Here is a 26,787-nt window from a genome sequence, read left to right as displayed (position 1 = left end):
TTGATGTCTTCTTGTCTGTACCGTCACCTGTCAGGTCTTCAGGTGACCAGCGCGTCCGGGGCTGACCGTCTGCCTGAGGCGAGGCCGGTTTCCTGGGAACGAGTCTCAGCTTCAGTATGTGACAATCTCAGAACCTTCTGTTTGTTTCTATAATAAAGCTTCGCTAGGTGGAAGCACAAAAGAAATACGTTCATTAAAATGAAGGAGAAATAGTTAACAACAGTTCAAAATTGTGTTTAAAACTTGCCGTATGGAGGGAAACCAAGCGGAGTATTATCAGTAAGGACGGTGACGATGACAGTTACTTCCACAGTGTCTGTTGTCGCTTGGATTTTCCTCGGAAGCCCGGGAGTCAGGTAGATTGTGCAGTGACATTACTCAGCTTCCAAAACCGGCTTTTCACTTCGCTCGTGAAGCAGCAGCTGCAACGAGGTGGCCTCTCGCCTGCGTGCCTTTCCGTTTTATCATTAGCTTTAATTTCCCCCTCTACTTATCACGACTACCATCTTGTGTAAAAATACAGGACTCACATGGTAGAAGAATAAGAAAATACAGCCGGTCCCTAGGCAGGCTCAAATCTAATTTTCCCGCACACACAGTGTTATGAATAAAGGACTGTTTCCCTAGAAGAGGGCCTATGCCTAAAGTTTAAAGGGGAATGCCTTAGATTCCCGATAGACTCAGAAGCCATAGAGCTTTCAGAGGCACAGGCAGATCAGTCGAGGAGGGCAGTGCAGAGCTGGTTGTATATTGTTCGTTGTCATTTGACTTGTTCAGGTAGGGCTGCAGCATCCCCAGCAGAGAGGCTGGTCTTAATCCAGGAACTTTAGGAAACCCTGGGCGGGGCTGGTGGTCGAGCTAAGGAGTGGGCGGTGTGGCCAAGAAGAGTCATGAGGTGCCCTGAGCCCTGGGCTGCTCAGCGAGGGGCAGAATTAGGAGTGAGTCGTTGGAGGGTCCGGGGAGGCCGGTGTTGGTTTTACACAGACCCCCAGAGGGAGTCGGGCCGCGCAGATGTGGAGGGCCAAGGAGACAGGGAGGCCCCTCTCCTGGGTGGAGAATCCTCTGGAAAACTCCTGACTGCACGGCGAGCGTCCTGCAGACACGCTAAGTCGCCACCACGTTGGTGGTGCTGTGCTGGGTCCTCCCAGTGAGATACACAGGGATGCGGGGCTGCCCTTGGGGCTCTCAGGACGCCTCCTCCTGGTGAGCCACTGTGATTTGACATGAGGTTTTTTTCTCTCCACCACTTTGCTCCAACAGTTTCTGATATTTTCCACTCCTCTTAGTTTTGTGACCCAAAAGATACGTTTCCCTGACAGTAGAAGCTGTGTATCAGAAATTTGGCTTTTGTATTTTACCCCCAGCCACTTGCCATGGGACACACACACGCATGTTGTGACATTGGGAAAGTGCAGGTGAGCGCAACGTCACATGGCCCCCTGGGGATGGGGGACCGGCCTGGAGGCAGTCACAGGACTTGCGTGGCCAGTCTGAATTCCGAATTGGGTGCTTCGAGGTCCGGGTTGGGCTAGTTCAGAGGCATCGTGACCCCGGCCGGGTGCGGGGGTGGATCTCGGAAAGCCTCCCGCCTGGGGCTCAGCCACCCCGGCTGCACGACCGTAAACCACGCGAAGGGCACCACGGAGCCTTATTTACCGGCTCGTGTTTTTGGAAAAAAGGCGCAGAGCCTGGAAGTCAGCGGTGAGATGACGACCTCATGACGGCGTTTATCATCTCGGGTTAGATTGGCTTCTCCCAGCTCCCGGGGCACAGGCAGGACTCTGCATCTGCGGAAGTCTCCCCTTCCCCCGAAGCTGGATCACCGGTGGCGCGAGGCACGCGGCTTCCCGGGGGTGCCGGAGGGGGGAATAAAGACGCACTTGACTCCCATTTCACTTCATTCTCACCCCTTCCTCTCCCTCGGAGTTGAGTGGGTTAATTTTTACGGGGCTCCGGCTGGGTCCGGCTGGCACGTGGGCCCTCCCAGTGGCCTCCACGCAGGACCCTGGGGTGAGAACCATCTCAGGACCCTGCCCCCAGCGCCTCCTTTGGGGCCAGAAATTCCCGTCGTACCCAGGCCTCTGGGTTCAAGCTTTCAAGGGCTCCATTAACGCGTATTATCAGTTTATTTGAGAGACGTGACAAACAGAATTCTTAACATTTAGCAAAGATTAACTGAGCACATCAGTCGGCCCTGGGAAGGTTGAGCAAAGGGGCCTGGTGAGTGTCCATGGGTGACGCAGCTCTGCCCACGGGCGCGTCCGTGTGCTAATGGACGGACACATGAGTGCTCATGTGTGAACGTGTGGGTGGGTGCCTGCGTGTGAATGTATGCATGTGTGCGTGTTGTGTGTACATGTGTGCATGTGTGTGTGTGCACAAGTGCGTGCATGTGTGCATGGGTGTGAGTGTATACATGTGTGCCTGTGCCTGCAGGTGAACGTGTGTGTGTGTGAGTACACGTGTGTGCACGTGGGTGTGTACAGAGCAGTTGAGGTGGGTGGGAGAGATGGGGATGGAAGTGCTTCTAGGCTACAAAAGGCTTGAGATGTTTGATGCAAGTTAGGACTTGAGAGATTAAAAAAATCATAAATGTATAGTTTTAAACAAAATCCAGAAAGTCAGAAAGTCGTGCGAGAGTAATCTTGGTGATCACCTGACCACCCGGGCTGGATACGGGAAAATTCCAGAGCTCTAGACGCTCACACGGCCTTTATTTATTTTTTCCCAGAGTGAAGGCTGCTCTTGGCTCGGGGGACGTGAACAGTCCCCGGCCGCCTGGGGAGCCTCTCTCCTCCTCTGCAGTGTGGCTTCCCTGCCTTCACAGTTGCTCTCCCTGTCTCACAGCAGCTGCATCATTACACTAACCCGGCGCCTGGAAAGAAGGATCAATCTACTGTGAGATTAACGATAATGCACTTGAATTTACATAACACGTCAAGTCGGGAGGGATCCCGCGGCGCCTCGCGCACCCTGCCCCCGCGGCCCCAGGGCGGGGGCACGCCGACTTCTGTTTACTTCGGGGCCACAGCAGCACGGGTCCAGACTCGACGGCCAAGGAGGACGAGATGCTCGACAGACTCTGGTCGTGGTTGAGCGTTTGCAGCATGCCAGCTCGGCAGCTTAGAAGATGTTCTTGTGCCTCAGTTTTGCAGATGAGGGTGGAGGCCGTGGAGTGCCACACGGGAGACCACGACCTCTGTGTAGGAAGGTCGCAGCCTGGCCTTTGTAGCCACAAGGAGCTGCTGCACAGCCCCGGGTGGCGGGCGGGCAGGAGACCACCCCCGGCTGGCCCTCCCCTGCTCCCCTGGTCAGGCACGCATCTTTCTGCTGTTTCCCCGGCTCACCATGTCCAGCTGCTCTGGGGCGGCGCATTCTGTTCTCTGCCTGGGGTTGTTTTGCCCAGAACTCACCCTCCACACGTCCCCTGGGCCACAAGCCAAGTGTCAGCTCGGTAGGAGGGCCTCCCCGACACCTGACCTCAGAGCTGGGAGCGACCTGAAATTATCTTGCTGCTACTGGTACACTGTGGTCCGTTTGCCCCACTAGAGCAGACAGGAGTCAGGGCTTCTGTCCCCTCCCTGCTGTGTCCTCAGTGCCTGGAACGGGTCTGAGGCCTAGTAAGTGCTGGGTGCCTCACCTTTGCTGGAGGGGCGTGTGTGAGGTGACGGGGGTCTAGATGTGGCCGCTCGGGCCCTAGTCCGATGACACATTACTGGAGTAAATCGATTTTGTCTCAGAGAGGCCTGGCTTAGTTTAGGGTGTTTTGTTGTCGGGCCCTCGAGAGATGGAACCTCTCCTTTCCTTTCCCTTCGAGGAGGCGTTCTGATGTTTGCCGGGCGCGGACAGGTGAGATAGGCCAGCCGCTCTGACGGGCTGGGGCAGCCAGCTCCCGACCCTGTTCGGAAACCCCCTCCACCCCAGATGGAGTCAGCCATGTGGCGCGGTGTCCAGCCCAGACCTCCGGACAACAAGGCGGACAGGTGGAGGACACGTGCAAGCAGGTGGGCGGTGTTATATGGGGCTGTGCAGGTGCAGGGGGTCCTGGGGCGGCTTTGCGGTCCCCGCTGGGAAAAGGGGAGGCGGCTCCAGGCTGGGGGACAGCAGGAGGAGACAGGAACCCAGTGGCGCGTGAGCGCGCAGCGGGCAGGCTCTGGGTCCCTGCCGTCGAGAGGTGCGGAGGGGGGTCCGTGCCCTGGGCTGTGATCTCATGAGCAAGGCAGGGCCGGGCCTGGCCAGGAATTTTACGGAGGACCTCCCAGGAGCACCCGGGGTGCACAGGAAAGAGGCCGGTGATTCACTCTCTGGGAAGTCTTCCCTGACTCATTGTTGAGTCAGTGCTCCAGGACACAGCGTGGGGGGGTGTTTGCTCGCGTGTGAGTGGGAACGGCTCACTCTCTGGGAAAAGCAGAGGACGGAGTCCCTCTCACCCTCAGAGCGCTTGGTGGACGATACCCTCCTGCGGCTGCCCACGCGACCCCCTCTAGAAGAAGCGTTCAGCCGCCTGCTTCCCTGGAAATGCTCTCCTGGACCCTGCGTTCTGAGATGATGCTGGCCGCGTTTACATCACGGGGAAGCACACGCCTAGCTGTTTCTCTGCCCTGGGATACCTCTTGGTGGGGGGGCAAGGTCACGTGCAATGGGATGCTTCTCAACAAATAAAACCCTTCGGAGCAAAGTGAGGGTGTCCAGCTGTCCACAGGAGGGTGCACTGGGCCAGTGAGGGGAGGTGGCCTGGAGGAGAGGTGGGAGACAGGCCCTGCTAAAGGTCACAGCGTGGGGGGCCGTCCCTCTGTCTCCTGTTCTGCTTCTGCCTCTGTGAGCCCCGCATCTGAGCCGAAGCAGAGCCCTCTCTCTAACAAAGGTATTTCTTGATTATGTTGGTGAAGGTGACTCTGGCTGTGTCAGGAAAGCGCTCTGTAGTCAAGCCGTCTCTCCTCTGGGCTCGGCTGCCTCGGGCTTCACTGTGGACAGGCAGCCTCTGTGGGCATGCCTCGTCCTCTGGCCACGTAGCGGTGCGTGACGTTCAGCCCCCGCTGGGTGGTGAGCCTGCTTCCTGTGTTCTCAGCACTAGGGCGAGGGTGGGAGTGGGCACAGCTGGCCCCCACCTGAATCACGTCGGTCTGGAGGCCGCGGGTAACTTGTCTCTTTGACTCACTGGTCATCTCAGGGGAAGGAGTGAGATGGAAGTTTTTTTACTGGTCCTGTCTTCAGTCAGCCAGCTTTTCCTGCTTGTTTTTTGTCTCTTTTTCTCCCTTAAATAAGGACGTATGCTTCATATCTTATCATGAAATAGTTTGATGTGCTCATTACTGGTAGGCATGTAACTAAGACTCACACGGCGGTGGTCACTTTTAGAGTGAACTGAAGAATCATCCTGGGACTCAGGATGCTAGATGCTGCAGATCACGGGCACGCGTGGGCGCGTGGTTGCGCTTCCCAGTGACTCTTTCCTTCCTAAAGACCAGTCGCCCTCAAAGCCAAAATCAGGGAAGCGCAAGGCTCCAGAGCACCGTCTATGTTCAAGCGCAAGCAGATCGGTTCTCAGATGCAGATGGGACTTTCCTGGGACATCACCCAGCTGTGTACGGATACAGGCACTTGACGGTCCGCTGCATGGTTTTCACTCTGGTTTTTGTACGCCAAGTATCCGTAAGTCACGTTAGGGAGTTGGTGGTAAAAAATGAGTTTTCTACATTTCTTGACTTTTGTATGTTTGAATTGTGACTATGTGATGAATATTCTTATCCATATGGAGAAATATCGAGAATTCTGCCTGTGGTAACTGGGCAAGTGTATGCAAACTTTCTGACACGCCAAGTCATAAATCTCTGCAAATTGAAACTGCGTGAAGCGTGCTCTAAGGCTCGGGTTTTACTTCCGCATTTTTACTCAGTGTTGTGACTCTGTCCTGGTGGGAGGTGCGCAGTCCTCAGCTCTGCCAGGTTCCTGGCGTAGAGGCTGCACGTGGAGATGCTGGTCAGTGTGGGGAGGGGTCCTGTCTGACAAGGGCAGCGCTGGGCGGTGAGAGGAACGCAGGGCCCAGCCCCGCTGACTGTGGGGCGGATCCTGCCTCCCCGCTCCCCGGTCCCAGCAGCCCGCCCGCCCGCCTGCTCGGAGCCGAGGCTCACTGCCTGCGGCGAACCTATTTTGCAAACAGGACCTGGGGGAAAAGCCAGACGCGCCCAGGCCCTGCAGCGCGAGACGCAGAGCACAGGCTGCCCACAGCCCTTTTCTTAACGCTCGGGGGTTGCCCAGGCTGCACGTAGCCTTTCCGAAACTTCTTTCCTGCTCCTCATACAGAAAAACGTGTGTCTGTCAGGGTGGGTACCGCCCAGTGCCACCAGATGTCACTGCCACCAACCGGCTGCGCTCCGGGTGAGCGGGGCGCCAGGCGGGGCTGGAGCGCTTCCCGCGCGGCTTCGCGGGTGGACGCTTCGGGGACCGGGCGCCGGGGGGCGCCCCGCACCTGCCCCCGCGCCCCTGAGTCCGCGCCTGCCCCTCGCATTCGAGTCCCACCGCCAGTTTCCACTTTGCAGGAACGAAATGCAGGGGGGGAGTCAGCGAAGGGTCAGGGCTCGTTCTTCCTCCAGAGCCGGAAGGCTGAAGGCGCGGTGCCCTGGGTGGGGCCGTGGGCAGGTCCAGGGGTGGGTGCAGCGAAGCAGGGGGGCCTTAGAAGCCACAGTTAGTGTCACACAGCTGCAGGAGGCACACGGCCCCAGGGGAAGCCTTAGAAGGAATAAGGTGAGGAACGACCAATCTTTTGGAAACACCTTCCCTTGGGACTAGGGTGGCGCCTCCGGGGAAGCGCGCTGTGGCCCTGGATGGTTGCAGGGGTTGCATGGGCCAGGGTTTGAATGAATTTTTCTGATAATTGTTTATATTTCCTGACTACATTCATTTTCTTTCTGGGTGCCACACAGCTTAGAATTTGTTCCTATTGTGTGCGCACAAACGCCCGCAGCTCGTACTGGAAGCGGTAGTTTGTGTGGGGGAGCGAACAGCCGCTTCCGTCCAGCTGCGCTGGGAAACTCAGAGCTGCCAGGGCGGCGGCAGTGAAGCAGCAGCTCTGCATTTCCGTCCATGCGCTTAGTGCCCAGGGAGACGCTCGCTGTGTTTGGGACCCGAGGGTGGTGACTTCCGGTCTGTGATCTCAGGACCGTGAGGAAAGCCTGTCAGCGTGCTGGAGTGGCTCTTTCCCTTGGGAGCAAGCCTTTTGCTGCGGAGGAAGGAGACCCTTTTCTCCTGCCTGCCCCGCTGGGAGAGCAGGCCCCTGGGCTCGCGAGGCTTCAGTCTCCCATGGGCACGTGTGGAACGATTCCTTTTTTTCCGGTCCTGCTTGAGGGAGTTAGTTAGTCGGATGACAGCGTTCGGAGGTTTTACCCACGGTCGGTGTCTGAGCTGTGGCTAAGATGGTCTAAGTGGCCAGGGCGGAGAGGATGCCACAGGGAGAGGCGCCCTGGCCCAGAGCGAGGCTGTGGAGTAGCTCACTGGATGGGGAACAGCAAGAGTGGGGCTCAGGGATTAGCCAGTGCGGGGCGCTGACCACGGCCAGGTGACGCTTGAGGCTGGGGACACACCAGTGCGCACAGCAGACCGAGTCGCGGGCCTCCGTGGACTGCGTCTTCTGTGGGAAGAGACACGAGCCATGTAGGTGATGGTGGTGAGACACACCAGGGAGAGATGAAGCGGGAAGGGGCGGGAGTGTGGATGCCCCGGTCAGGGACAGTGTCCCTGCGGGACCTGAGAGAGTCAGCCCTGGAGGTGGCCTCGGGACCGCGCAGCCCAGGCGCCGAGGCAGGAGCCCGCTGGTGTCCCCGGGGGACCGCAGGAGGCCGAGATGGGGAGGCCGCCCAGATGGCCGCAAGCTCGCCGTGGTGCAGGCTCGCTGGCTGTCACCCTGCTGGGACGGGCTCTGCAAAGGGCTGTGATGCTCTGGCTTCGGCCTGAAAACGTTAAAGTCATGTTGAGGACAGTCAAGGAGACAGAGGCCGAGGAAGCTGGCAAGGAGGCTGTGGCAACGGCCCAGGTGTGAGACGGTCAAACCGGGAGGTGGTGCTGAGAAGTGGTCGCTCTCCGGACGTATTTGGGCTGAATGTGGGCCGGGCCGGCCAGGACCAGCTCGAGAGGGTGGGTGGTGAGAAATTCATGAGCTCTGTCCCCAGAGGTTAAGCATCAGGGCTTGAATTCGTCCCGGGTGTGAGTATTTACGCCACGGAAATGAGCAAACCTACAAATCCAGGCGCTTTCCTGTCGGAGAGTGGGTCTCTTGGCCCGTTGTGGCGTGAGAGGGCAGGTGGCCGCCCGGGACCGCAGTCACCGGAGGGCTGAGGCAGGAGAGCCCGCAGGTGCGGGGCTCAGACGATGCAGGTGCTCGTCATGGGATAACCGTCCTTTCCACTCAGGTTGATGCCATCCTTTCTGGTCCGGGATCAAGAGCCAGCCCCGCTGCTGGGCCCACTTGCCCTCCCCTTGACACGCCAGTGACAGCCCGACCGTAGTTCTTCCAGCAGGGCAGCCGGTGCAGCCGGCCCACGGGGGCGTCTCTACAAATGCCCCCTCTGCGCACATTCTCACCTGCCTCTCGCCCTCCTCCGTCCGACTCCGTCCTCCCGAGGGCACCAGTGTATCTAACGGTCTGCTCCCCAGCATTGCGGAGAATACCGCCCAGCGCCCCGCACAGCCCGGAGGGAGCGGTTTGGGCGCTGGCTGTGATTTGACTCGGACGCATCTGGTTTTCTCGGTTCAGCCTCTTTGTCATCGTGGATGCCAAGGTTAAGTTCTCGTCAGGCTGTACGGGCGGGCAGGCCTCAGCATCTAGGACAGCCCCGCTGCCCGGTCGCACGGGCAGAGCTGCAGCAACTCGGCGCACACAGCCTCCCTGTGGAGCTGACAGAAACACACTGGAAACTTTACAAGAGCTGACTTTTCTGTGAAGCGTCCAGACTTTCACCTACTAGGCGGTCTGGCGCCGTCCGTGGGGCCGTTCCAGCCCGAGCCGGAGCTCAGAGGTGCGGATCTGCAGGGAGGCGGCCAGGCCAGGAGCCGCGGAGGCCAGGCGCTGACTCACCCGTCTGGCCTTGACTGACTCGTGGACGGCAAATCCGTCTGAGAGTCTTGTGGGGATTGGGCACTGCCTTCTCGGGGAGCCCTGGCTGCTGGTCCTCGTCCCTCGAGGGGTGTTTGGGGAGGTGTGGGCGCATGCTTGCTGTTCCTGATGCTGGGACAGTGCTACTGCCATTAGCGGGCAGGCCGGGGGGGGCACGCAGGGCCCTGCCCGCTGCGGCTTCAGCAGGAGCCCGGGCCCCGGCGGAGGGCGCGGGAGTGGACCCCGTGCATCGGCGCGGTGACAGCTCCATGGCGAGGGATGAGGACTGAAGGGTCCTGGAGCCCCCCCCCCCGGTCTCTCGGGGGGAGGGGGGCTGTGCTTGGATCTCTCGGTGGTCATGGTCGGGCGGCTCAACCCCTCGGGCCTCCACGACGGCTGCACGGCCAAGAGGTCGGCGCACGCTCCCGAGGCCCAGCCTGTTGGGGCTTCTGAGCGGATGCAGGACGGAGGGCCAAGCATCCTCCTGGTGGGGCAGGAGGTGGGGCAGCTGCGGGTTCCTGCGGAGCCGACGCTGGGGACTCTCGAGGGAGCCGGGGGGCGGGCGGCTGTGCCCCCGGCCGGGGGGACTGGCCCTCCTGGGGTGGACGGCAGCCCCGGCGTTCGCGGGCAGGGATTCCAGCTCGTCTGAGTGGAGACTTGGGCCCCGAGAGGAAATCTGCTCGAGCGCCTCGGGGGCCTGGGCTCTGCCGTGGCCTCCGATGGTTCAGGGGAGGACCGCGCACCCTGGGCACCGGCCCTCTTGAGCTGCCCTGGGAGCCCTTCTGCCTGGTGTGCACCGGGGGTGATGGTTTGCTCTGTGTCAGCGTGACTGGGCCCCGGGGCCCCAGGTACCCGGTCAAACCTTGTTCTGAGCGTTCCTGGGCGGCGGTGTGTTTGGAGAGGTTAACATTTGAATCCTTTGAGTAAGCAGATGGTTCCTCCGGAGGGTGGACCTCGTCAATCAGTAGAAAGAATAGAACAGAGGGCTGGCCTCCCCCGAGTAAGAGAAAATTCTCCTGCCTGGTGGCCTTTGGGTGTGGGGGGTCTTCCCTTCCTTGTTCCCCATCTGTTCGGCCCGTGGCCTTGAACTGGGACATTAGCTGTCTTCTCTGCAGGTTTGGGGCTCGCCAGCAGCTATAGTCACGTGAGCCAATTCCTTATAATTAATCTCTCTCGTTGTTAATATATATTAATATCAGCATCGGCATCGATACATGTATAGATACGTAGAGCAGATGTAGGTGCAGACAGCCTCCTGGCTCTGTCTCCTCGAATTCCCTGACTGATACGGCGTTCTGTTATCTCGCACGTGGGGGCCCCTTAGGGGGTGGGAGGCCGATGTGTCAAGTCCGTGGAGCCCTCAGCCTGGAAGGGCAGAAGCTGCTTTCAGGGCTTCACAGAGGGAGGGAGCTGCCAGCAGAACAGAGTGACCGCCCAGGCAGTGCTGTGAGCGGCTGCAGGTGCCGAGCGGCGCACAGGGCCACGTCCCCCTCCTCCCCACGACAGGGGCGCGATGAAGGCCACACCCCTCAGCTCGCCTTCCCTTGCTCGACAGAGAGGTCCTGGGTGGGGGGCACGCAGGTTCATCTGTGTGTGCAGGCTCGGGGCTTGTGAAAGAAAGATTCCGGAAGAGTATTTCGTATTACGTATCATTGCCACTATTATTTCTGGGTTTCATTCTACCTGTATTTAAAGAAAAGAGGACATAGGATTCAATGATCTGCATGTTTTCAGCAAAAGCACTTAAAATTTCCCCGTCTCTCAAATTGAAAATAGCTTTCACAATTCTCAGGTCAGAATATAATTACTCTGAACAAAACCTCACTTGTTCTGCCCAGCCCACCGTCTCTTGAGTTAAGCCTGGCGAATCTGGAGGTCGATGCAGCTGCAGGAAAGGTCACCTGGAGCCGCTGGCCCCTTGCACTTATGCAGAGCCTGTCATGCAGCCGGTAGCAAAGCTGCCTGCAGCCTGCGCACACGTAGATCCCCCCACCCCAGGCAAGGGCAGCATCTCTCAGGCACCGCATGACCAGAACACCACCCCACAGTCTCTTGGTTGAGAGAGGACAGGGGAGACTGTTTTCTCCGTTTCGAACTGAGAGGTGTTTCCTCACAGCCGTCAGTTCTCTGATTCTCTGACACCAGCTGGGCCAACAACTCAGTTCTGATGCCAATTCCTGTAGCGCGAGCAGACCCCGCGGTAGGGGCTCAGTCCCACCAGGGCCCCCAGTGCAGACACAGGTTCAAAGGTGGCGCCCAGGCCCCCTCACTTCTGCCTGGACGACTTCAGATTTGGTGTTTCTGGCCACACCCGCCTCCCGAAATTGCCCAGGGCCTCACCAGAGTCACCGCATTAGCATAAATTTAGCTTTGCTCTAAAGGGCCTTGTTATGAATAACGAAAGACGCTCCCATCACTCAGGAAATTCCAAGGGTTTTCAGAGCTCTGTGCCAGGAACCTGGAAGGAGACCAGATGTGTGTTTCCTATTATACACCCAAACGAAGGCCGTTTCCCTTGCCCAGCACTGGTCACGATGGAATGAGGCCAGAGCCCTGGCTGGGGTGAGCAGGTCACTGCTCAGGGGAGGGGTTCTGGGGGGCCGTAAATGGCCTCCTCACGTTTTCTCGTCCCACAGAACGTACCCTCTGTATCTTCACTGACCAGTAAGATTTGTGTGAAGATGGTGTCCCAGTATGGCAGCCGCTGGCCGCGTGTGGTCACGGAGCATTGGATGTGTGGCTGGCGCACTGCAATGTTGTTATTTATCAGGACGGCCGATTTATTTAATTCCAACCAGCTCAAGCCCCTGAAGCTCGTGGCTGTGTTATAAAGCTCTACGCACAGACCCCCTGGAAATGACCCGAGACCTCATGGGGAGGGGACAGCTCCATGCCCCTCACCTCTCACCTCCCTCCCTGGAACTGTAACCCAAAGTGAAGAGATGCGGCATCCCTGGGCGTGCTAAGTGTTGGACCCATCCATCTACTCATCCATTTATCCGTCCATCCATCGATCCATCCACCCACCCATCCATCCATCCATCCATCCATCCATTTATCCATCCATCCACCCACCCATCCATCCATCCATCCATCCATCCATCCACCCATCCATCCATCCATCCATCCATCCATTTATCCATCCATCCATTTATCCATCCATCCATCCATCCACCCACCCATCCATCCATTTATCCATCTGTCCTTCCTTCCATCCATCCATCCATCCATTTATCCATCCATCCATTTATCCATCCATCCATCCATCCATCCATTCATCCATTTACCCATCCATCCATTTATCCATCTATCCTTCTTTCCATCCATCCATCCATTTACCCATCCATCCATTTACCCATCCATCCATTTATCCATCCATCCATCCATCCATCCATTTATCCATCTATCCTTCCTTCCATCCATCCATCCATTTATCCATCCACCCATCCATCCATTTATCCATCCATCCATTTACCCATCCATCCATCCATCCATCCATTTATCCATCCATCCATCCATCCATCCATCCATCCATCCATCCATCCATCCACCCATCCATCCATTTATCCATCCATCCATCCATCCATCCATCCATCCATCCACCCATCCATCCATCTTTGATATATGGGTGGGTAAATGGATGGATGGATAAATGGATCCATCTTTCAAATATTTCTTGAGCATATTCAACACTTGGTCAGATTCAGCACTTTTCCAGGTACATGAAGATTTTTAATTTAGAGTCACCCAGCAATTCTTGGTATAGATACAGAATCAAATTTCGTATAAGAGCAGAGTTAATTACTAAAATTATGTTTAAAAGTTCTCCTTCCCAAAGTGATGCCAATTGAGAGGGTGAGTCCAAGTGGGAGGAGGTAGGTGAGAAACAGGGTGAAGTGATGACACCAAGCGTTAAATGTGTGAAGGGCCCTCCCTGAGCGAGGTGGTGGCTGCCTGTAGCGTGGAGTCCTGTACCTGCAGCCTGAGTAAATGAGGTTCTCCCTCCACAGAGGAACGGGTGACTCTTGCCAAAGAGAGTGTGTTGGTGATGGAGGGCAGATTTAAGAAGCCAAGTTACTTCCCTCAAGTGAAAGTGTGGGTTAAAAGAGGCCGAGCAGGGGCCCTGGTGTGGAGTTCAGGAGGTGGACTGAAACGGAAGTCTCAGAGCAGTGAAAACGGAGACAGAAGAAGCCGTCAGACAGAGTCGGGCCACAGCGCCCAGTGAGCGGCAGGCAGCCCTGGCCGGGGTCCCCTCCCGTCGGAGGTGTTTCTCCAGGGAGGAGCGGCTCAGAGGTCAGAAGGAGGCGGGCCAGGGCTGGGAGGGCTGGGGGAGCATTGCCCAGGGACTGCCTGGAGGAAGCACGTGCTGTGAGCCTGAGCCGGCTCCCCCTGCCTGGCCGGGAACGGGGCCTTGCGGGGCGGGAACAGCTCTTCCCAGGAGGAGAGAAGCCGGGTGCAAGTGTCGCTGCACATTTTGTTCTGCGTGGCGGCCGGCGCTGGCCCGGGTCTAAATGAGCCGTGAGGAGGTGCTGGGCCAGGGCCCTTTGTGGGCGTCTTACCCTGTTCCTGCTGCTGCAACAAGTTAGCACAGACGGGGGTCTTGTAGACAGCAGAACCTTATGGCTCGCAGTCTGGAGGCTGCACGTCCATGGATAGATGTGACATCTAATGTACTAAATACATACACAGATATCTGTAAGTACATATAAAAATAGATAACGTTTGGAATGGAATACGTATATATCTCCAAGCAAAGTGCACTTCTCTCTGTGTAAGAAGCAGAGCCGGGTGTGTGGGTGGTTCGGCAGCTCTGCCCGCTGCCCGGAAACGGTTTGTCTGCAGTGGAATTCATGGATTCTTACATTTGCATAGATTTTTTTGGTCTGATTTTTTCTAAACCTTTGCAAGTTTACATAAGTATTTTGATCTAAGTCCCTTGAAGTCCCACTGTCATCAGAGTGCCTGCAGTTCCAGCTGCCCCCCCAGGTGGGGAGCCCTCCTCCCTCCAGCGCGTGCAGGCAGGGGGGGCAGGACGCATCAGGCCTTGGGGCTGTGACCCCAGCAAGCGGGCTGGGCTTCAGTGCCCAGATCTGGACGGATGGCAAGGGCAGGGGCGGGGAGCCTGTGCGCGAGAGGTTGGGGGGTGGACCCACAGGCAGGTGGCGGCAGGCGTGCAGCCAAGCTCCCGGCTGGTGCTGGGCCCCAGCTCCTGGGAAACAGATGGCCACAGGGAGGGGTCTCCGGGGGACGAGGGGTCTGCAAGGGCAGAGGTTCAGTCTTTCCTGGGGGCCAGGTTCTCAGCCTCTGATTCCTGACTTTCACAACCATGCTTCTTTTCTCACACGAGGCCCTTTCAAGTTGATTTCCATCCAAGAGGGAATGAAGGCAGTTAACGGTAATTTAGCAAAATGTTTAACTTCACGTGTGGCAGTGGAGTTTTCACTCCGGGGTTCCCGCTGGTTTCGGGGGCGGACTTCTGCCTGTCTGCGCACACGCACTTCTGGCCAGCCCACAGGTGCCTGCAGGACGAAGCTTGTGCCTCGGCGATATTAACTGGGGAGAGTGCCCGGCTCCTCAAGGAATGTTTACTTGGGGGTCGGCTCGACTCTTTTTCCAGCAAACGGGGAAATGGGGGATGTGGGGTGGCCCAGGCAGCTGAGATCGGGGGCTCCTGAGGCCGCGGTCCAGGCCCTCTGCCAGCCAGGGTGGGGCTGCATCCCCCGCAGGCTCCCCGGGAACCCATGCCAGCGCTTTGTCAGCACCTGGGGGGAAGGGCTATTGATCGTGCTCTGCCTCTGTGGGTGGCCTGTCCCACAGGGGGCCTGTCCCGTCCAGGGCCAAAGCCCGTGTGAGTGAAAACACGCCAGCGCGGCTGTAGGAGAGGAGGCCAGGCGGCCTCTGGGGTCCCCGCCACAGCGTGGGACCATGGCTTCCCAGGGTGGAGGTGGCCCCCTTCCCCGGCATGGGGGCCTTGCCCTGGGCCTGGCCTGGACCTGCGCTTCTGGGAAGGGCCCTGTGGCTTTCCTTGCAGCTCGCGGCCAGGCCTGAGCTTTGACCGGCAGGGGAGCGTGGGGCCAGGAGCCCCTCCCCCGACATGCTCGCTGAGGCTGGAAATTCCTCTGGGGAAGAGTCCTTTCCAAGGAGCCCCACTTGGAGCCCTCAGGCTTCCTCTGGTAACTCATGAGAAATTTGTTACTGGATCTGCCCCCTCAGGGTTTTGAGTGTTAATGAAAAGGTTTTATTCTCAACCTTAAAATTATAAAACAGTCGCTAATTTTGTTTCAGGAAGCTTATGACTTTTAAGGATGAAGAGTCTTTCCTAAGAGTCGTGTGTCTGTGTGATCTGAGCACGTTGTGATCTTTCTGGACCTGAGATCACACTTCTGTAAGGAAGCAACCGTCCCAGATCCCTGCTTAGATGAACCGGGCCCAGACGTCGTGGACGCGTCTGCGGTTAGAGAGACAGTGCACACGTGACACTGCAGGAGAGAGGCTGATGGAGGACCACACAGAGTATAAATGGCTGGGATCAGGTGCTCTGAGAGCATCGCCGATGAAGGGTGGGATCCTGGAAAGATGAGCAGCAAAGCAAACAAACAGAAAAAGCTCTGCTCTGGCTGGGCAGGATTCCAGCCTCCCCGCTGCACTTGGTCTGTGTGGCCTCAGGGCAGGGCTGCACCTCTCTGATCCTGACGCACGGGGCCGGCGGCTTGTCAGGGGGCTCAGAGCAGTTATGAGGGTGTGGGGCTCACGGAAGGGGCCCCTACTTTTGCTAACGAGGTTTTCACCAGCCAATCCTGGTTTTCAGCAGTTTGGGTGACCCTTCCCTTAATGCAGGCTCAGTGCCGGCTCCAGATCCGGAAGCGGATCCGGGATGGCGGTGGAGGGCAGTCTGGCTCGCAGGTCGGGGGGACCACGGCCACGGTCCTCGGTCCCAGGAGAAGCCCGTGACTGCACAACACTGTGAGAAGCAAACAACCTGCTTCTTTTCTGTTGGCTCTGAAATCTGTGTGGATTTCGACAGAAGCACTAAATTTGAAAAAAGAAAAGAGGCACGTTATGTATTTTCAGGGTTTCAATGATTTACACATTTTTTTAAAAGGATTTAAAAAAGGTTCTGTTTTAAGGTGACCTTGGTTGGCATCATCGTCTCAAATGTTTCTGGTCTGAATGCAGCTTGAAAACACAAGATAGTCTGTAAAGACTTCGGTGCCTGTCAGTCACCCCCCACCAACCTGGCCCGGAGCCCAGGACCCTGCATCGCCCTTGCCTTGGCCTCCGCAGCCGGCCTGGAGCTGCTGAGGTCAGAGCCTCTCGCACGGCGGCCTTGCCATCCTTGCAGGGGCCTCAGGGCAGGGGTAAAGCTACCCACGATTTCTTCCTTCTGCCCTCTAGACCTCTGCTGCTACTGTCTGCGGGTTCATACTTTGCAAACGTACCAAATAATGTAATCATTACATACTGCTTATTTTAACAGAAGTATTTGAAGTTGCCTAGGTTAAAGCTCACATACGACAGGACCATTAAAACAAGGGTAAGGAAGGAGAAGCCAAAGGATGGGAAGGAGGACATCGCCATAATTGGAGACCCGTGCTGCTCTGAGCCTTAACCCAACTTTGAAACCGCTGGCAACCTGGGTAGATAGAGAGAAAGAGAAAAAAATTAACGAAAACACTGTGAGTCACGTGCTTTCCATCATATCATGATACAAGGAGACCCGTTTGAGTCTTGACTTGCGTCCTCTCAGCTCTGAGAGGAACGTGTCATGTGCATCTCTATATAGGGGACGTTGATCACGTCCTGTGTGAGTCTTCATGGGGGTGATACAAGTGTTTCAGGGACTTTATTCTTCATATACCACTTTCTTACGTGTTCCTTTGTCCGTCCCACTGAGAAGAGATGAGTGTGATCCTGGGGCCGCCTGATGCGTGAGCACAGCCCTGGTCCCCACCCGCCGATCTGCCCGGCACTGTCTGCTCCAGTGCTTCACTGAGCAGGGTCTGCGATCGCCCCGACCTCTGACGGAGCTCCTCTGCTGTGTGGGATGCACCCTGTGTTGCAGCAGATGATCCCCAGAAGTGCAGCCCGTCAGCCACACCTGCACTGCGGGACCCACGAGTCCCGGCGCCCCCAACCTCGTGGTGCGAGCCCCAGGCAGGGGTGAGGCCGGGGGGCGTCTGTGCGGGCGGGGCGGGGGGGAGATCTGTTTGATGAGGGTACAGCCTGGCCCGTCCACGGTGCGACCAAGAGGGCTGGCTTTCTCAAAAAGCTGTGATTTACGAGAATTCAGATTTCGGTGGTTGACTCTGCTCTTGTGGATCCAGTATAGTGGGCTCGCTTATTTTTCTTTCATACGACAAAACCCGTTCTCTACTTTGAAGGGATCCAGCTACCTGGTCCAAGGGAGCCGGTGGGCTGTTTAGAATAATTAAAAACAACTCCGTGGTGTGAGCTGCCCGAACCCCTGGCTGTCGGCCTGTCCCCAGCGCCCCGCTTCTGACCAGGCCCTCATGAGGGCAGCGGCTCACCGAGCCCACGCGGACTTGCCTGCCCCCTGGGTTCCCTGGGTGGGTCGCTCACACAGTCAGCTCTGTGCTCTGGAAACACCGCCACTTCACTGAGGGGCTGAGGGGCTCCCTAAAGCAGCTGCTGGTCACGCACCAGACCTGCCGGGGAGGAGGGGCGGGAGGCCGCGTGTGCAAAGCCCTGACCTTGAACCTCGGGTTCGGTCGGCTGTGACTGACCACTGTGGTTCCTGCCCGACACGGGCCTCCTGACGTGCCCTCCGGAAATGGGACCCTGCTTCTGGGGGTGCCGCAGGGAGTGTGTGGGACTGGATGCTTCAGTGAAGACAGCACCAGCCATAAGAAGGCTGATCTCCACAACCCCAGGGCCTGCCTGATGGCCAGGGCACCTCTCAAGCCAACTGTGCCCTCAGACACGTGGGGTCTGCAGTGGGCGAGCAGCCTGCTCCCAGGGTCTCTCCATGTGTCTGGAGCTGCTGCACCGGCGCAGAGGAAAGCCGTCCTCTATACCATCCCCGCCAGCCCTTTCGGTAAAACTTTTACTGTGGTAAATATTTTAGGTTTTTCGAGCCAAGATGCAACTTTGAGGATATTATATAACTGCTTATATAAGGAGAGAGAAAACAAACGTCCACGATTTTTTTATTGACAAAATTCAAAATATAATCTTTGTGTACAATATTTTATAAGGAGGTCTGCTAACGAGAAGAACAGACTTCTTTCGTGGTAGGATAGCATTTCACCTGATGAGCTCACGGTCCGGGTTCTCTGCCACCAAAACTGACGGCAAGTGTCCATCTAGTTATGCAGACCTGGGATGAGATTTCAGATATCTGGCCTTTGAAAATGTCTTTTCACACAGTCACTGCCAAATATTGATATTGATCCATGAGCACACGACTTTAATTGAACATATTCATTACTTGGAATGCATTTATTGAATTCAGTTAAGTTCTTCTCTTGATTATGCTTTTATATTGCAGATTTATCACTTCCTATTGAAGTTGGGTGGAAGGCTCTCAGTTGCATAGTTTAATAGGTTTTAAAAAATAATTTATTTATTTTGGCTGTGTTGGGTCTTTGTTGCTGCACGCGGGCTTTCTCTACTTGTGGCAAGCGGGGGCTACTCTTCGTTGCAGTGCGTGGGCTTCTCTGTGGTGGCTTCTCTTGTTGCAGAGCACGGGCTCTAAGCACATGGGCTTCAGTAGCTGTGGCACGTGGGCTCAGCATTTGTGGCACATGGGCCCTAGAGCACAGGCTCAGTAGTTGTGGTGCATGGGGCTAGTTGCTCCGCGGCATGTGGGATCTTCCCAGACCAGGGCTCGAACCTGTGTCCCCTGCATTGGCAGGCGGATTCTTAACCACTGCGCCAACAAACCCTAATAGGTTTTTTAAAAGAAAATTATTTAATGAATATTTTCAAACATCACACAAAAATAAAGAAAATAATATAACAAACCACATTTATCTAGATTCTAAAATTATCAAAACTTTGCCATGTCTCCTTCACTTATCATTTCTCTTCTTTTTCCTTTTCCTTTTCTTTTTAAAACATTTGGGAGCAAATCCCGAGCATCGTGTCACTTTAATTCCCATGTATTTCAGTATTCATCTATAAAAAATATGGCCCTTGTGTAGCCATTCTTTTAAACCAGGAAAAATAGAAATACTTCAAATCAGAAAACATATTATTTTCCTCTCTTGATATCAGTAATGTGGAGATTAAAGCAAGATCACAGTAGTTAAGAAAAGAATGAAGCTATATTTTCCTTGCATATCTGAGTGTATAAAGAATCAATCCCATTACCTTTATATGTCTTTTTAAAAATAATTTTTTATTTTGAAATAATTATAGATTCACAGGAAGTTGCATGGAAATGTGGAGATGTCCCCCGCACCCTTGATCCAGCCTCCTCCGATGCTGTCTTTATGCATAAATACAGTACAATGTCAAACCCAGGAAGTCGTTGTGGGAACCATCTGTGAAGCTTATTCAGATTTCATTGGTTACATACACACTTGTGTGTGGGTATGTGTGTTTGGCTCTGTGCAATTTGATCATGTGTGTAGCTTTGTGTAACCACCACCACAATCAAGATGTCATCTTGTGTCATCACTGCAAGGCTCTCTTGTGCTATCCCATAATAGGCACAGCTACACGTCTATTTCTATCTCTAATCCTTAGCGACCACCATTCTCCCTCTCTAATTATTTCACAAATTTTATATAAATGGGTTCATGCAATATGTATTTTTTTGGGACTGGCTTTTTTCACTCAACATGATGTCTTTGAGGTTCATTCTAACTGAGTGGTTTAATGGTCCTCTTTATTGTGGGTCAGTATCCCACAGTATTGATGTACTGCAGTTCATTGAACCACCCACCCATTGAAGGATATTGGGATAATGTTGAGTTTTGGACTACTATGAATAAAGCTGCTATCATTATTCACGTGCAAGTTTCTGTGTGAAAATAAATTTCCATTGTTCTTGGATACGTGCCCAAGAATGCACTTTGGGTCACGTGGTAATTTCACTTCTAGGTTCAAAAGGAACTGCCAATGTGTTTTCCAGAGTGGCCATACCATTTTGCATTCCCACCAGCAATGCATCAGTGACCCAGGTTCTCTGTATCTTTGCCAGCATTTGATGTTCACACCATTTTTACTGAGTCTTCTGAGAAGTAGGTAGTGATATCTCGTGTTTTTACTTTGCATTTCTCTAGTGGCTAATGGTGGTGAAAAACTTTTCATGGGCCTATTCACCATCTGTATGGCCTCTTCGGTGAAATGCTTCTTCATGTCTATTGAAGAAAACATTCCTATTGGAAATGTCTAATTTTCTAATTGGATATTTCATTTTATTTAAGTTGAGGCTTGAGAGTTCTTTAGATAATCTAGGTACCAGTCCTTTGTCGATTATATGTTTTGTAAATATTTTCTCCCTTCTGTAGCTTGTCTTTTCATCCTTTTAACAGAATCTTCTGCAGAGCAAACGTTTGAAATGTCGATGAAGTCTATTTTATCAATTCTTTTTCCTTTTATACATGACACTGTTGGGGTTAAGGGTAAGACAACTTTGCCTAGCACAAGGTCCTCCAAAATTTTCCCTAGAAGTTTTATAGTCCTATATTTTATATTTAAGTCCACGATCCATTCTAAGTTGACTTTTGTGTAAGGTGTTATGTTTTTGCCTATAGATGTCTAAATGCTCCAGCAATATTTGTTGAAAAGGCTTTCCTGGGACATCCCTGGTGGTTCAGTGGTTAAGAATCTGCCTGCCAATGCACGGACACGGGTTTGATCCCTGGTCTGGGAAGATCCCACATGCCGCAAAGCAGTTAAGCCCGTGCGCCACAACTACTGAGCCTGCGCTCTAGAGCCTGTGCTCCACAACAAGAGAAGTCACTGCCATGAGAAGCCCGCGCACTGCAACGAAGAGTAGCCCCTACTCGCCACAACTAGAGAAAGCCTGCGCACAGCAACGAAGACCCAACACAGTCAATAAATAAATAAATAAATAAAATTAATAAAAAATAAGGAAATAAAAGAAAAAGTTAAAAAAAAAAAGGCTTTCCTTCCCTTGTTGAATTGCTTTTGCTCCTTTGCCAAGTATCAACTAGGAGTATTTGTGTGAATTTATTTCTGTGTTCTCTATTCTGTCCCACTGATGTGTCTGTCTATCCCTCAGCCAACACCACACTCTCTTGATTGCTGTGGCTGTAGAGTGACCCCTAACATGGGGAAGAGTGATTCCTCTTACTTTATTCTACTTTTTGAAAATGAATTTGGCTCTTCTAGAACCAATCCTTGTTTGTATAATTTTGTCTATCTCTAAGACAAACCTTCCTGAGATTTTGTCGAAATTGCATTAAACCTGTATATAAATTTAGGAAAATTGACAACTTCTCTATTTTGAGTCCTTTAGTCTATGAGCACAATATGTCTATTCAAGTATTTATGACTTTTAAAATTTCTTTCATCATTACTTTCCAATTTTCATCATAACCCTATTCATGTTTTGTTGGATTTGTAGCTACGTGTTTAATTTTCTTTGAAGATATTATACTTGGCAGTGTTTTTAAAATTTTGGTTTCAATTTGTTTGTTTTCAGTAGATAAAGGTGAAACTGATTTTTGTGTGCTGGTTTTGTATCCTGAAAGCTTATCAAAACTCACTTATTAGTTCTATGAGTTCTCTTGGTAGATTCCTTAGGATATTTACATAGACAGTCATGTCATCTGCAAATAGACACAGTTTTATTTCTTCCTTTCCAATCTGTACATCTTCTGTTTCTTTGTCTTGCCTTATTGCATTGGCTGGAATGTGCAGAACTATGTTAAATGAGTGCTGAGATGAGGCATCCTGCATCACCTCTGATCTTAGAGGGAAAGTGCTTAGTTTTTCAATAAGTATGATGTTAGTTGTAACATTCTACAGCTCTATCAGTTTCTGAGAGTGTGTGTTGTGGTCCCCAACTATAATTAGTTTATTGTTTTTCTTTCAGCTCTATTAGTTGAAGCTCTGGTGTTTCATGTATACAGGTTTAGAATTTCTATATATTCTTGAAGGATTGATGTAATGTTCCTCTTTTTACCCTAGTAATCTTCTTTGCTCTGAAATCTACTTTATCTGATATTAATGTAAGCTTTCCTATTTCTTAAAAATTCATGTTGCATCATATGTCCTTTCCTATCTTTTTCTTTTTTACATCTTTATTGGAGTATAATTGCTTTACAATGGTGTGTTTCTGCTTTATAACAAAGTGAATCAGCTATACGTATACATATATCCCCGTATCTCTTCCCTCTCCTATCCTTTTAATTTAAACATACCTATGTTGTTATGTTTCAAGAGAGTGTGTTGTACTCATTTATTTGGGTCATGTTTCTTTTTTTTTTAATCCAACATGTCAACCTGTGTGCTTTTCTTGGTGTATTTAGACGATTTACATTTAAAGTAACTATTGGGACTTCCCTGGTGGCACAGTGGTGAAGACTCTGCACTCCCAATGCAGGGGGCTCATGTTCAATCACTGGTCAGGGAACTAGATCCCACATGCATGCCGCAACTAAGAGTTTGCATGCTGAGCCTGCCTGCCACAACTAAGGAGTCCTTGAGCCACAACTAAAGGACCTACGAGCTGCAACTAAGGAGCCCACCTGCCACAACAAAGACCCGGCACAGCCAAAAAAAAAAAAATTATTAATATGGTAGGGCTTAGGTCTGCTCTTTATTATTTCTTTCCTGTTTATTCTCTCTGTTTCTCACTTCTTTTGATTTATTGCTTTCCTATGTCTAATTTTAACATTTTTTTAGAATTCCGTGTTGACCTCTTTATAACTTTTTTTTATTTATAACATTTTTGAGCATATAACTTTGTACAGTGTTATTTCTTTTCTTTTTTAAAAAGCATGCTTACTGCCAGAAGAGAGTTTATTTTTGATTCTCTGATTATTTATTTATTTTTGGCTGCATTGGGTCTTAGATGTGGCACGTGGGATCTTTCATTGCAGTGCGCCAGCTTCTCTCTAGTTGCGGTGTGTGGGCTTAGTTGCTCCGTGGCATGTGGCATCTTGGTTCCCTGACCAGCGATCGAACCCACATCCCCTGCATTGGAGGGCGGGTTCTTAACCACTGGACCACCAGGGATGTCCCTACAGTGTTATTTCTGATGGTTCTATGTATTACCGTATACTCATGTGATGTCACTGCTTACTGGTATTGACATTTTATCACTTTGAATGAAGCATAGACCTTACTTCAGTTAAGGTCCCTTTTCTTTCTCCAGTTTTAAAATACATTTGGCTTAAATATTTCCTTTACATACATTAGCACCATATCAAATGGTGTTATAAATTTTGCTTCAATCATAAAATATGATTAAAGTATCTCAGCAAAGAATAGTCTATCATATTTACTTTTACTTTCAGTCTTTCTATTGCTCCTTTTTTTTCCTTGAAATTTTCAGCCTTCTTTTATTATCATTCTCTTTACTTTTGTAGAGCTTCATTTTGCCAGTCTTTAAAATAGGTCTGCTAGTGACAAATTATCTTAGTTTTCCTTTGTCTAAGTATTTTTTATTTCCTCTTCATTCTTTAAGTGTAGTTTACTCAGATATAAGATTCCAGTTGACAGTTCTTTCCTCTCAGCACTTGAAAATTGTTGTGCTTCTTCTTTCTGGTCTCCTAGGTTTCAGATGAGAAATCTGCTGCCATAAATTCTTGTTCTTTCATAAGTAATGTGTCATTTCTCTCTGGCGGTTTTTAAGACTTTGTCTTTAGAAATTCCATTTTGATGTACTTGTGTGGATTTCTTTGGGTTCATTACATGTAGGTTTCTCTCATCTTCTTGAATCTATAGTTTTATGTATTTTACCAAATTTGGAAAGTTTTTAGTCCCACATTCCTACCTCCCCTCCTTTGGGACTCTAATGATATAAATGTTGGATCTTTTAGAATCCCACAGACTCCGATAATCTGTTCATTTTTGAAGTCTATTTTTTCTCTGTTCAGATTGAGTAAATTCTAATGATTTGTCTTCAAGTTCACTGAGTGTGTTATCTCATTTCACCATTCAACTATTGAGTTTATCAACTAGTTTCAACATTTTGATGATTGTGTTTTTCTTTTCTGCTATTTCCATTTAATTCTTTTTTATAACTTCATTTCTTTGCTGAGAATGTCTACGTTTGCATTTGTTTCAGGAGATTGTTTAGCAGGTAGTTTTCTGTTTAGGGTTAGCACATGGTGCTGGCCTACTGGTTCTGACATCAATTCACCTTTCAGAACGCTTGCTGTGCTCCTCTAGTCTGACATTCTTCTGGCACTGCTGGGGCTCCCTTTCAATCCCTGTTGGTGTTGACCACAGGGATGGACAGCATTCTTCTGGGTTGCCTTGTGTTGCTGGGGCAGAAGCTCAGGAGCAGCTGGAGCGAGATTCCTCATGCAGTTGGGGGAGGGCTGGCCCTGCAGGTGGGCTGGCTTGGGGAGAGGAACTTGGGTTTCCTCTTTCCCAGGCCTCTGGCTAAAGAGAGAAATGAGAAATGTTTTTCGTCCTTGCCTCTTGGTGGTTCTGAGTTGCAGTCTTCTCTGGCCCCTTAGTCCGAGACCTATGGCAGATAAAGGGAGCCTGGGGAGTCATATTGCTTTTCCTCAAGTCTCCAGTCAGCCCCCTTCTTTCTTTCCAGGCTTTAGGGTCCTTTTATCATTCTCTGTTGATAATTTCCAGGGTTATTTAGTTGCAGTTAGAGGACATAGCAGAGAAAAGTAGGCTTACACCATCCTGTTCCAGACCCAGAAAGCCTAAGTTGATTTTGTAATATGGAAATTTCCTTTACACTTGCAACAGGAATTGCTGCCATGGCTGTAGTGAGGGTCGAGAAGATGCACCTCCCTGGCGATACGTGCGGGAATGGAGATTGTTTCTGGTTTTAAATTTTAACAACACAAAGTGTATAAAGCACCTTGACACTACTTGTGATTCCAACAACGTTAGCTGTTGATGAGATGACTTTACCGCATTACAAGTGTTATATATGAGCAGGGTTTTGCCGTGTAACTTTAGGTTGAATTTATTTAAAACGTTATTAAACCTGCGGCAGGAGCTCGTTTCCAAGACCATTCAGCGTCTGATAACAGTGCTTGTGGATGCTTCTTCCAACCATTAAGAAACTCAAGAACCCTTCCTGGCTCGAGCCCCAGGTCAGGCAGAGGCCCTTTTCCGTCTATTTCTGCTCCACAGCCTCATTTTCCCAGTGGGGCTGCTGGATGGTTGACAGGTCTCTGGGGATCAGAAGCCCTGGGTGTAAGGTCTGTTGGTTTCCATGGTGGGAAACCCCCTGCATGGCTGATCTAAGCTCCCAGCGTGCTGTCACTCAGGAGGGCCATGAAGAGGTGGGCAGAGTAATCTGTCCCGGGCGGGAGAGAGAGCTGGCTTCAGCAGACTGTTGACCAAGACCCTCTGAGGAAACCTGGCTTCCGTGCCACACACATCAAACGGCTGCTGTGGGCATCGTGCTTCGAGGGCTGTTCACTTGCAGTCTGCCTCGCCTTATAAGACGTGCACACATATGGGAAAGCTGCTTTCTGCATGATTTCACTTTAATAGAACAGAACAGGGGAAGAAATAAATCAGATTTTTACTTTTCTGCACTGGGCCTGAAAAACTGGCTTAACCAATCCCACTGTTTTCTTTATATGCCAATATTTACTTTTGGAAGGACGAGCCCTGCACCCCGTGCGGTAGACAGTACCACCTATTAAGCAATGTTTCCTTATGGTATTTGCAGAGACATTAGCCTGGTTTGGGTTCCGAAAAAATGGCAAGTCTTCTTTTAAATGTCTTTTGTGCAGGCATTTGTGAATATATCAAAGTGATAAAGAAATCTGCTTCTTTGAAAGTTAGCATTACTCAGTCAACCGTGTGCTCCCCTGCCCATGAACAGATGCTCGTGGTGGCTCTGGAACATGCTTGCTGTGACCCGCACTCTCCGAACCTCCCCATTTTCGGTCTGCACGCCGCCCCCCGGCCGTCCCCCCTCCGTGCTCCTGCATGGTGGTCTGCACGTTTCACGGAACAGGCCCCTCTGGGCTCTGGGTTTTGTGGGTCCTGCTATGCCCACTGCCCGCGCCTGCCCTCTGGGTTGGTGGAGGCCAGTGGGACCGGTGCCTGCCGGCCCAGATCAAAGGTGGCTATGGTCTCGTGCCACTGGGGCCACCGTTCAGAGGCTCGAATCCAGATCAGGGTCTCTGAGTTCTGAGACCAGTTCCGAGTGGGAGGGGGTTTCTCACACCCACCAGCAATGCTCAGACACCAGCCGGATGTCCTACAACTCAACTCAGTTCTGACACCACCTCCCCAGAGACAGAATCAGGGCCTACAGCTTGAGGCCCCCAAGGCAGACCCTCCCCACCTCAGGTGCCAGTCTCAGTGCAGGGTGTCACCTGTGCTTTTGACCCACTGGCTGTAAATACAAGTCAAGGGCTCCCAGGACCTCCTTCTCCATCCCCGTTAGCTGTGTGTTAACCCGCGGGGCCGGCGGCAAAGCTGGCCAGCCCAGAGCTGTCCACACCCCTCTCTTATTTTATTATTTCTTTTATTACTTCCCTGCGTTTATGTTAGGATGAGTGCACCACAGCCTGCTGCCCCATAGACACAGCCGTGGAGGAGGCTAA

General features: G+C 52.3%; 1 long non-coding RNA gene across 1 annotated transcript in view; it reads left to right on the top strand.

Moving 5' to 3' along the window:
- Nucleotides 1-26,152, top strand: part of LOC137210469 (uncharacterized) — a 90,432-nt gene extending 64,280 nt beyond the window's left edge. The window contains exons 4-5 of the long non-coding RNA XR_010936558.1: nt 19,469-20,299; nt 20,812-26,152. This is a non-coding gene — a long non-coding RNA (uncharacterized lncRNA). The remainder of the gene's footprint in view (nt 1-19,468; nt 20,300-20,811) is intronic.
- The last annotated feature ends 635 nt before the right edge of the window (nt 26,153-26,787 follow it).

The sequence above is a fragment of the Pseudorca crassidens genome, chromosome 17, assembly GCF_039906515.1.
Source record: "Pseudorca crassidens isolate mPseCra1 chromosome 17, mPseCra1.hap1, whole genome shotgun sequence".
NCBI lineage: Eukaryota > Metazoa > Chordata > Mammalia > Artiodactyla > Delphinidae > Pseudorca > Pseudorca crassidens.
The sequence above is the reverse complement of the archived record's forward strand: the minus strand, read 5'-3'. Positions and strand labels throughout refer to the sequence as shown.